Here is an 11,092-nt window from a genome sequence, read left to right on the forward strand (position 1 = left end):
CTCAGAGGAACCAGGGCCGCCTCCGCAACATTAGTGAAGACACGGGGTGACAGGGACAGTCCAAAGGGAAGGACCTTGTACTGATATGCCGTCCTTTGAACACAAACCGCAGGAATGGCCTGTGGCGCGGAAGAATAGACACATGGAAGAACGCATCCTTCAGGTCGATTGCTGCAAACCATTCTTGGGGACGGATGTACCTGAAGATCCACTTCTGCATGAGCATCTTGAATGGGAGCCTGTGAATGGATCTGTTCAAAACGTGCAGATCCAAGATGGTTCTCAACCCACTGCCTTTCTTGGGTACAATGAAGTACAGGCTGTAAAACCCCATCCTCATGTTGACTGGAAGAACTGGTTCTATCGCTATCACACAAGACAGGGTCATCTGCTGTATTCCCTGAAGTAAAGTGGACGCCCCTGAACTTGGGAGAGCTCTGGGCAAACTGAATCGTATAGCCAAGCCCGACAGTGCATTGGCTCATTTAGTTTACATTCGAAGTAGATTGGTATATCTAAGCGATATCCCAATTTGACGGTCATCCGACATGACGTCAAGAGTGACCAACTGAAAGGGAACTTGCATTACTTATTTGAACAAGTACCTAAGTTTGTTGTAAATTTAAAGCTAATGTGTTCATAGTTACTTGAAAGTAATCTGATTACTTGTGTTACTTGTGATGTGTTGCCCCCAACACTGCCTTCATGCATGCCTCACCTCACATTATGGGTCAAATTGTGGGTTCAGTGTAAAGTTGAAAAAAGTAATTTACCATAAAAAAGTAATTCACTGTAATTTCCTGAATACTAATTGCTGTATTTTCACTGTAATTGTTTCAGTAATAGTTTAAAATTTATTTAAATCATGAAGGTTGTAAACTAGGGTATCACAATGGACTAAATAAATGACTGTGAGCAGCAGCATTGTGCTGAAGAATCACAATCACTATATTACAATAATCCAATGTACATTTGCATATTTATTGTTACAATGTGATGAGCACAGCACTGTGCTAGCACTTAGATGTGCTGCATGCACTGTGATATGAATAAATTATTTGGCTAATTGTTTATATATATATACACACACACACACACACACACACACACACACATATACACACATAATGGTTTAATGGATCCTTCATGAGCAACTCACTGCCATTTGTTTCTTTGAACATTCGGTTTGAACAGTCTTTGTTTAATCCTCCTTCAGTTGTTTTTGTACACCTGTTTCTTCTTCCGTGTGCTTGCCTTTGTATATATTGTGCCTTCTTTCCTCTGTGTTTGCCGGATCATCTTATGCTGTAATGCCAAACACTCCAGTCTATTTGTTTATGGCTTAACTTTGAGTCATGTGTGCTTTCCAGTACTTGTTCCTGATGGTCGGTCATGTCTGTCAGTCTTGTAAGCCTTATGGCAGGAGTGTCCAATCCTGTTCCTATAGCTAATTAATGTTGCGCTACTGACTCCCAACCAAACCTGCTTGGCGAACATGACTACCGCCTTGGAGCAGCGTGATCTCGGCAGACGGCAACACAGACCATGATGTTGTCTACCGTATTGGAAATGCAGCAACAGTCCAGCGACACCTCCAACCACTTTGGCACATGAATACCATCACCCTCGAGACCAAGGTATGACTGCTCAACTCCATCATCATTCCAACAGCTATCTATGCAAGTGAAACTTGGAAAATGACAGCCAAAACCATCCGTCATCTTAATACATTCAACAACGATGTCTTAGGTGCCCCCTAAAGATCTCATATCAAGATCTGGTGACCAATACGGAAGTGCATCTCTGGACGTCAAGTCGGCCGCTAGCGCAAATCTTGGTCGAGCGTTGAATGCGGTTTTCCAGACATTTTCTCCGACAGCCACCAACCAGGCTCCCGCGAATGGCCATGCTTTGGAACCCGCAGCAATCAAGAAGGATGCAAGAACGCCCTAAGATCATGTGACGAATGACATTCACTGAGGACCTCAGACGCGTCAACCTCTCTTGGGACAAAGCTGCAACCATTGAGCCAATCGAGCACGATAGAGATCACTTGTCGCCCAATGCACCAAATGACTCAGGAGGATCTAAGTCTAAAGTAAGTAAGGAACTGTTCAGAAATGCAGTGTAATGGAGATTATGGACAAATTCACTTTTATTTGTTGTTTTCCCACGTTAAGAGTTAATTAAGTTTAGCTTACTTCATGTAACAACATTACATAAGATATGAAAAGTAATTAATGTTCTGACTTCAAATGATACACACATTGCACTAAAATGCCAAAATTCAGTGGCATATATAGCAATAACTTTCTCATAATATATTTTACAGACCCCTCCATTGAATTCAAATTAAAATTCTAGATACATTATTTTATTGAATAAAATGACTGTAAAAAATTTTTTTTTGAAAAAAATATAATTGCTATATTTTACTGTACAGTGCTAGCTGTTGCACAAGCACATAAAGTCAGCAGCATTTAAATGGGCCCATCCACCGACTGTGAACAAGTTTATGATAATGTAATGGATTGTGTGTATTTGAAGGTTGTTTTTAAATTAATGGTCTGTCTGTGAGTTATGTAACATGAGTCAGCTTTCACCGCCTCTCAAAATACATTTGCTTCAGACATATACATATGACAGAGTTATTCAGATGGACCCTCCATCACACCATCACTGGCTGCATTGCAACATCTTATAAAATTTTATTTTACAAAAAATAAAATCTAAAAAGTTAAATTAAATCAGGATAAAAGTATTTTATTTTAATTTTAATTTTTTTTCAAGCTAGGTAGCATTTTAAGGCATTGGTCAAGGAAAAGGATTGATATACAGTAAATGTATATATATTTCAATAAAAATATAATCAGTGTTGGGTTAATACATTAGTAGTAGAGATCAGCAAAAATAGTTTTACCAGTACTTTTGACCAGTGTATTTACACTGATTAGCCACAACATTAAGACCACTGACAGATCTGAGGGACTTTGATTAGAGCCAAATAGTGATGGCTTGATGAGTGGGTTTTCCTGGGATGCAGGTTAATACCTGCCAATATAGGTGAGGATAAGAGTAGGTTGTCTGGATCAATCATAGAGCTACTGTAGCTTAAATCGCTAAGAAACTTGATGCTGGTCACAGTAGAAGGTGTCAGAACACATAATGCACCATAATTTGCTGTGTATAGGGCTGCATAGCAGCAGACCGTTCAGAGTGTGCATGATTAACCTTGTTCACTGTGGAAACTTTGGATTTTTTGGAATGTCCGTGTCACCAAATCAGGACATTAATTAAGTACAATAATTTAGACCTTTTTTAGGGAGAAGACGGATAAGAACAACTTTCTGCATGCCCATAGCTGTCACCTGCCTTTCCTTAGGAAAAAAATCCCAGTGAGTCAGTTACATAGAACTAAACATATTTTTTCAACTGAAGTTTAATTTGTGGTCAAGAAAAATGAAATAAAGTTGAAGGAGAAGAGCTATAAAGATGATTGGTGATTGGACATTGCAGAAGACAAAAGCAGTTAAAAGGGAATGTTTGCTTGACTCTCTTAGTGCAACACAAACTACTAAAAGTCGTCATTCTGTGCAAGTTATTATATCCATGGATCCCATAGAGCAAATAATTTAAAGTTCCCCCAGTATGCCATTTTAAATATTGCCTTTCATGCATTGTGTAATGTAGCTGTCTGTAAATGTAAACTGCAAAATTTGTGAATCCGACAGTGCTTGGTAAATAAAGTTACTGTTTCTTAAAAAAAAAAAAGACTCTAAATAACCAAAACCAGTTCTCATGAACTCAAATCCCACTTCCATGATGGCTACACATCCCGGGGTAACACATTTGTATAATACCTGCCTATGTTCTATGTTGGTCAGCCACAAATGACTTTACCCACCCTCAAACACAGTAGTATTTCCGTGTGGTTCTTCATGTCGAGAAGACACTGTTCTTTGCTGCAAAAGTAAATTTGTTTTATTTTCACTTCCAAATAATGAGGCTGCAAAGAATAAGTGGTTGAAATTATTTTAATTATACCACAGCAGTACAGTCTTAATTGTTTTTGTGTTCCCATCATTTACTGACGACTGCTTCTCTAATCTCATGAAACACGGGATTCACAAAATGCTTGGTTTTGAAAGATGGATCAGTAAACATTATTTGGACCAGCTGGCTCCACTGAATCACAACATGTAAGTATAATAAATAATAGATTTTTATATTTTCTATTGATTGTTCAAAATACACTTAATTCTTTATAAAAGAGGCATATAATGCTCAACTAATGCAGAAACGTTATAATTCTACCATTTACGTTATAATACTTGTATTTCGTGGCAGCCGTGGTTTTTACCTACACTTGGCATTCTGATACAGTTCCACATGTGCATCTGTGAAAAAGTACTGAGAAACATCATATTCCAGTCTTAATTGTCTTGTTGATCAATTAGACATTTCATCATCAGACTCAAGCTCACATTTGTAAAGTAAAATCGATACCATCTTTTCTCTTTATACATTCTCTCTGGAGTTATAATTCTCTTATGGCAGTTGGTGTTTCATTTCCAACAAGTGCTGCTATGTCATCAGAGATGAAGGTGCACAAAAGAATCACATAGGGCATTATGTGAGGGGGACAGGCCTAGCAGGAACCCTGAAACTAATCAGCTAAGTGGTTATGCCTGATAGACAGGCATTTTTTTATTATTTATTTATATATTACAATTAAATGCAGCAGAATATATCTACACAAGAAATAACAGCCATTACTGTTTACTTAAGTTTTACTTAAGAAATGCTTGGCGGCAGCAATAGAGACCAAGCAAGTGTCAACAAATGCCATGCCCCAAAATGCCGAGAATACCTTACCAAAAAGGCAGTCCTTTTTAGGGGAAGGGGAGAAAAAGTGAGCTTAGTGCCTGTCCCCTGATTCAGGTCAGCTGAATATAGCCAGGGACTGGGCAAAAAAAAACACCTTTTTTGGACTTAATCCACAGACTCACTTTCCCATTTGAAATTGCAGTCACCAATCTGTGCCCAGACCTGGTTCTGTGGTCCAACTCCAGCCAGTCCATCATAATAGTCTATCTGACAGTCCCTTGGGAAGAGGCCATTAACCAGGACTTTGAAGGGAAGAAGCTGCAATATGCCAACTTGGCAGCTGAGGCAGAGGAGCAGGGCTGGACAGTGAAAGTATTGCACCCGGTGGAAGTGGGCTGCAGGGGCTTTGTGACTAGTTCCACTATAAGGCTACTGAATGAGTTGGGCATCAGAGGACAGGTCCACCAGAGGATAGTCAGGGAACTTGCCACTGTTGCTGAAAGAATTTGCTTAAACGGATGGACACGTTATGGGCTGCCAAATGACCATGGAACAAAGCGACACACATCCAATATCACCTCAACAAAAGGCATCTTTCACATAGTCTAAAGTTCACACAGAAACTGAGATCTGATGGACATTGGATAAGGCAACATCCATAAAAGATAAGTACACATCATGTACAGCATAACATATCATCAAAACACCACGGATCCCCACCCGATGACTGCACAAAGAATTGTACCGTCTTCATCTATCCATCTTACCATACTAGTCCTTTTTCTTATCGTTCCCCAGTCATGCATAAAGCAATTGTAAATTCATGCCTGATTATTGGGTATTGAGGCAAGAACCGATGAACAAAAGTTTAGGCCATGATCCTGGATTCTTGCTGAACCGAAATCATAGCTTAACAAGTGCTGTGTCTCACTGTATTCTGTTTACAGCGAAGGAGAATATGTTCTATGGTGCGGCCAAATGGTGTTGAATTTTAGGCTATAACACCTAGTCCTATAATGCAAATTTGTTCCAAATAGCGCCTCCTGATTTTCATTGTTCATACAGCAAAAAAAAGTTGGGAATGAGAAGCTTAATGAGAACCCATGTGCAAAAAATCCAAAAGTGAGCAGAAACACAATGAACAAGACTTGGTGAAAACCTGAAAAAAAAAAAAAACTCTAGACAAAAGCTAAACAAAAGAAAAAGGAAATGTGAGGGCTATTTATTCAAAGGTTGACAAGGCTAACAAGGGGGGAGGAGTAAATTAATCACAATGACAACTAATGAGTATTTATGGAAACTAATAAACCAGGCAAAGGAAAAAGAGCTAAACACAAGAAGTAAACATATAAACAAAGGTAACAGAAATTACACTTCAACAAATGTCAAACTGACTTAAGTCACCTTTTTGCATAGCACTCAAATATGTTTTTTTTCATGCACTTTCATGTTTTCATTTTACTTTAGTGTATTTTGTAGCTGTTTGTGTATGTATAAGATCTGCAAAGTTACAAAGCTTAACGTCTCCAACTAAATACATTTTTATATCTAAGAAGTCTGATCCAAACTTTCCAAAAATGCCTCTTTTGAATTCTCACTCGCATATCTATGTCACTATGTGGAAATAATATGCATAATACCACTCCCAAAAAAAGAAGGCATAGTTTCAGGCAGGGCTTGACATTAAGCTTTGATGTGTGCTTGTCCTTTGGATCAGTCATTTACTTGCCCGAGTAAAAAAGTTACTTGTCTGGGGGAAAAAAGGTGTTTTTTGTTTGTTTGTTTTTTGGCGCAAATGTAATGTATTCTGAAGCAATAGTACTCTATCAGGTATTTCTTTAATCAGCATATTTGTGATATTTGCATTAAATTGATTGCTGTTACACTTTAACTTTATGAAGGATAATATTTTCCTAACCTGATTAAATGTACGTCACCATTTACGAATTCTTCAATTTGATCAATACATTAAGTCTATATATAAGTCTAATAATAAGACAGTATAAGACAGTATATGGTTGTTACTATTTAAATGAAATCAGTATCAACAGACTACATCTTTCCACTGCATAGGAAAAACAAAAGCTGCATTGAAAGTTCCATTTGGATGTATTTACTCAGACTCAGATATCAGATATAAGAGGTTCCATAAATTAATTTACTTAAAATTGCAAATGCATAAATAATATTATTAGATTAATGTTTTACTTTTTTGACATAAAAATATTGAATGTTGGAAAAATGCAATGATTCCTTTAAATATGAAATTAAACCACCATTAGGTGGTGGCAATTCACTGTCTTAATGAGTGAATCATTGATTAAACCAATTTGTTCAAATGGCTGATTCATTCAATAAATTAAGCAAGTGACTGTTTTTATGAATGGCTCACTGAATCATTGACTCATTCAACAATGCCGAATGATTCAGTAACAAAAGACTGTTGTGTGTTGTTTGGAGTTGCGCAACTGCTCTGCTGTGGCATAGCTTAGAACTATCTTCATTATCGAAATGGAGCAAAAACGATCAATAATGTGTCTAAAATGTAAGTCAGTTAATATCCTTTGTTTATTGAATAAAAGTTGTATGAAATCAATATCACATTTGCAGTCGTGCTGAGAGTATGGAAGACACTTGGTCGTGTGATGTTACATGTATTATATCGAATTTGTATCTTTTTTTTTTCAAAGTTTCCAAAAGTTTCCATGCTGCCATAGTTATTGTTTGTTATTAAAATTTTGATCAGGTTACTTGTCCGGTTGGTTAAATACAATTCTCTTTCACTTGCCCCTTCACAAAATCCACTTGTCCCAGACAAGTGTTAATATTGAGCCCTAGTTTCAGGTATTGCAGTACTGATATTGCCGCCATGTTGTGGAGATGCTTTGTGTTTCTATGTAAAAGCAAAAGCACCTTTTTTGGCCCTCCGAAAGTAGACACAATTAGGAGTCAGTGGTTAACATTTGTTTACAACACTGTCCCAGAACAGTACAACCCAAATGTTAGAGTGTGTGCAGAACTTTTTTTGGAGGAAAGTTTCCTGAACCTGTGAGAGTACAAGACCAGCTGTACAGAAAGGTTGTTTCTAAAAAATGGGGCAGTTCCAACTTTGCAAGGACAATCTGGTGGTTTTGAATCAGAGCCCCAAAGAATGCTTTATAATTTGCTATTGACTGTTCAAATGCAAAGTTTTGTGAAGTGTAGAGAAACATATATTGTTTGTCATTCTTAAGATCACTAGTGCAGACAGAGATGGATTTATGTTTACAAATATGGTATTGTCTTTTTTTCTGCTTAAAACCGGAGGCAAAAAGACTGCAAACATGATACACAACTTGTTTTGCTTCACACTAGTAACTCGAGTAGAGCTGAAGCAGGACGTCCCTGTTGTAATATAGCAAAACTATGAGATTATTCTTATAATTGGTTTGGAAGCTGAAGCTAACAATTATGGTAAGGGGCACTACATTTCGACACGTTTGAGATGTTCAGCCAGTCACAATCCTCTTGGTCAATGGCCAATCAGAGCACACCTTGATTTTCTAAAGAGGGGCTTTGTAGAAATCATCACATTTTAGAAATGCTTTGAACAGGAAAAATAATGCATTTTTTTGAACATTAAAACAAGCTAGCATATTTATTCTATTATACCCAAAACACAAAATAATGAGCTTTGAAAATAGCACCATATGTGTCCCAGGTCACTCCCAGGAGCGAGGAGACATGGAGTAATGCAAATCAACAGGTTTTAATGAAGGCATGCTGGGGATCACAGGGAACACTGGAGACATCAGGCAAACAAAATTACATTTAACAGCCAACAGCAAATGAGAGGCAGAACACACTTTAAATAATCATAAACAAATGGGACACACCTGGGAACAATACAAACAAAATGGGGAAAACCTGGACTAAATGGACCTACGGACAGGAACAGGAAACAAATATGGGCATAAGGAAACATGAGGGAGAACTAAACACACACAAAACACGGAACAGAGTCTGACAATATAACCCCTTTCATGAAGTGGTGGACAAAATAGCTAACGATACAATGACACATGATGAGAATGATATTAGAATCCCATTAAGAGATAAAGATCAATCTAATGCGGGGACAGAAAGACATAAAGAATTAGATGGGAAGACAACATAATATCCAGGCTCCATATTAGGCATATCAGTCTGCATCTTAAATTGGTTTGTAAACTGCCATTAAACTTAAAAGAACCCAGTTGTTTTTTAGCACTAGTTTCAGAATAGGTTTACAGTTGACAAAACCAAATTGTAATGATAAAACCTTCATATTCATCCGGAAGAAGGAGGCGGGAACCGGCGGACAATCAACATGAAACTTTAATAATTCAAAATAAACACAAAACAGCGCACCAGCCCCTCACGGACGGCTGGTGCGCTCAAATAAAAACCAAAACACAACTAAAAGCCCAGGGGTCTCATTTATAAAACTATGCGTAGGATCTTTACTAAAAGTTTACGTGCGCCCAAAAGCCAAAAATGGCGTACGCCAAAAAATATTCCGATTTATAAAACCGTGCGTACGCACACCTGTAAGCAATGTTCCCTTTATAAATCACAGATCACCCGCAGATGTGCGTACGTGAACCAGCCTCATATCCCGCCCTGTACACGCCCATTTTTAACCATAAATAGTCAATGCAAATCACCTCATGATTGCTGATCAGCATGTAAATGAGAGTGGAATCCCATATATACCTGGAAAACTGGCATGCGACCCGCCAATTAATTAATCCAAGAAAGTGAAAACGTGCATTTCTGTTAGCCTACTTTTAATAATGGCGACAGGTGAGAAAAGAGGAAAAAAACGTAATTTCTCAGATACTGAGATTGAAACACTTGTAGGGGAGGTGGAGGCTCGGAAAACTGTGTTATTTGGTGGCCACAGCAGTGGGGTCACTAATAAAAAGAAGCAGTGCGAGTGGCAAAGTATTGCTTCTGCCGTCAATTGTGTCAGTGGGACAGAACGGACAGTTGCAGAATTAAAGAAAAAATGGTCCGACCTGAAGGTATACAAATTTTTTTTTTACCAACATATTACATTTGTGTTTTATTAGGCTATATACCTATATAAATAGCAATATTGATTTTCAAACAGTTTTATTTACATGTGCTTACAGTATGCAAAATATGTGAAATAAAGATTCTCATTCATTCAAGGTGGAGGCAAAGAGAAAACTGTCCTCCCACCGCCAGAGCGTGGCTGCAACTGGTGGGGGCCCATGTACAGCTGATCTCACATCAGTGGACAGCAAAATCGCGGCTATAATTGGGGAGGTCAGCGTGTGTGGTATTGTGTCGGAAAAGGAGGGAGACACTGACGTGACTGAAACCACAGAGGAGCAAGGTTAAACCGATTTTTAATCATTAACGCTGTACATTTGAGTGTGTGGGGTGATAAATGGAGAAATGTTGCCAATTGTTTGTCCTCCAGTCCTTCCGGAGTCTGAAGCTGTAAATGAACAGGAGGTTCAGGGTGAGGGGTTCTCAGATGCAGATGCACAGCGTCCGGCTCAAAGCAGTGCCCCTTCTGCGTCTGGCACGTCCAAAAGTGGTCGGGTACTCACTGACGCAGTCCTGCAGTTACAGTGAGAGACAATAAACGCTGTCAACAGGGTTGCAGATGAGCTACGGCAGATGAGAGAAGTGATGCAAGAAATTGCACAATCATTAAAAGATGCAGTTAAAACATGAACCTTGAGTTTTGTCTTTCTTTACAAACGCCGCATGACATCCTCACGGATTCTTGCACCTCGTTGATATCCCTCTTGTCGGCCAGGGGGCTGTGGCTCGGGGTCGTAATGCTGGGGTAGAGGGAGATCAGGAGGGAGAGGAATACCGTTTCTCAGTGCTATATTGTGCAAAACACCACACGCCCTGACAATCTTGCACACTTTTGCTGGATGGTATAAAAGTCTGCCACCCGAGGCATCCAGAGCACGCCATCTGCATTTCAGGATGCCGATGGCACGCTCCACAACTGCGCGGGCACGAGAGTGGACCTCGTTATAATGAGTTTCCTCTGCGCTCTGCGGGTTTAAAAATGGGGTGAGGAGCCAGCGTCTCAGGGGGTAGCCACTGTCGCCTGCAGGTTATAATTATATTATAAACAAAATTGTTACAGTTTCTACTTTTTAATATTGTTAAACTCACCAAGAAGCCAGCCATCACGTACTGCGCCTGCATTTAGTCTGTTCCCTACACTGCTATGTGTCAAGATAAAGGAATC

This window comes from Carassius carassius, chromosome 4, assembly GCF_963082965.1.
Source record: "Carassius carassius chromosome 4, fCarCar2.1, whole genome shotgun sequence".
NCBI classification, from domain to species: domain Eukaryota; kingdom Metazoa; phylum Chordata; class Actinopteri; order Cypriniformes; family Cyprinidae; genus Carassius; species Carassius carassius.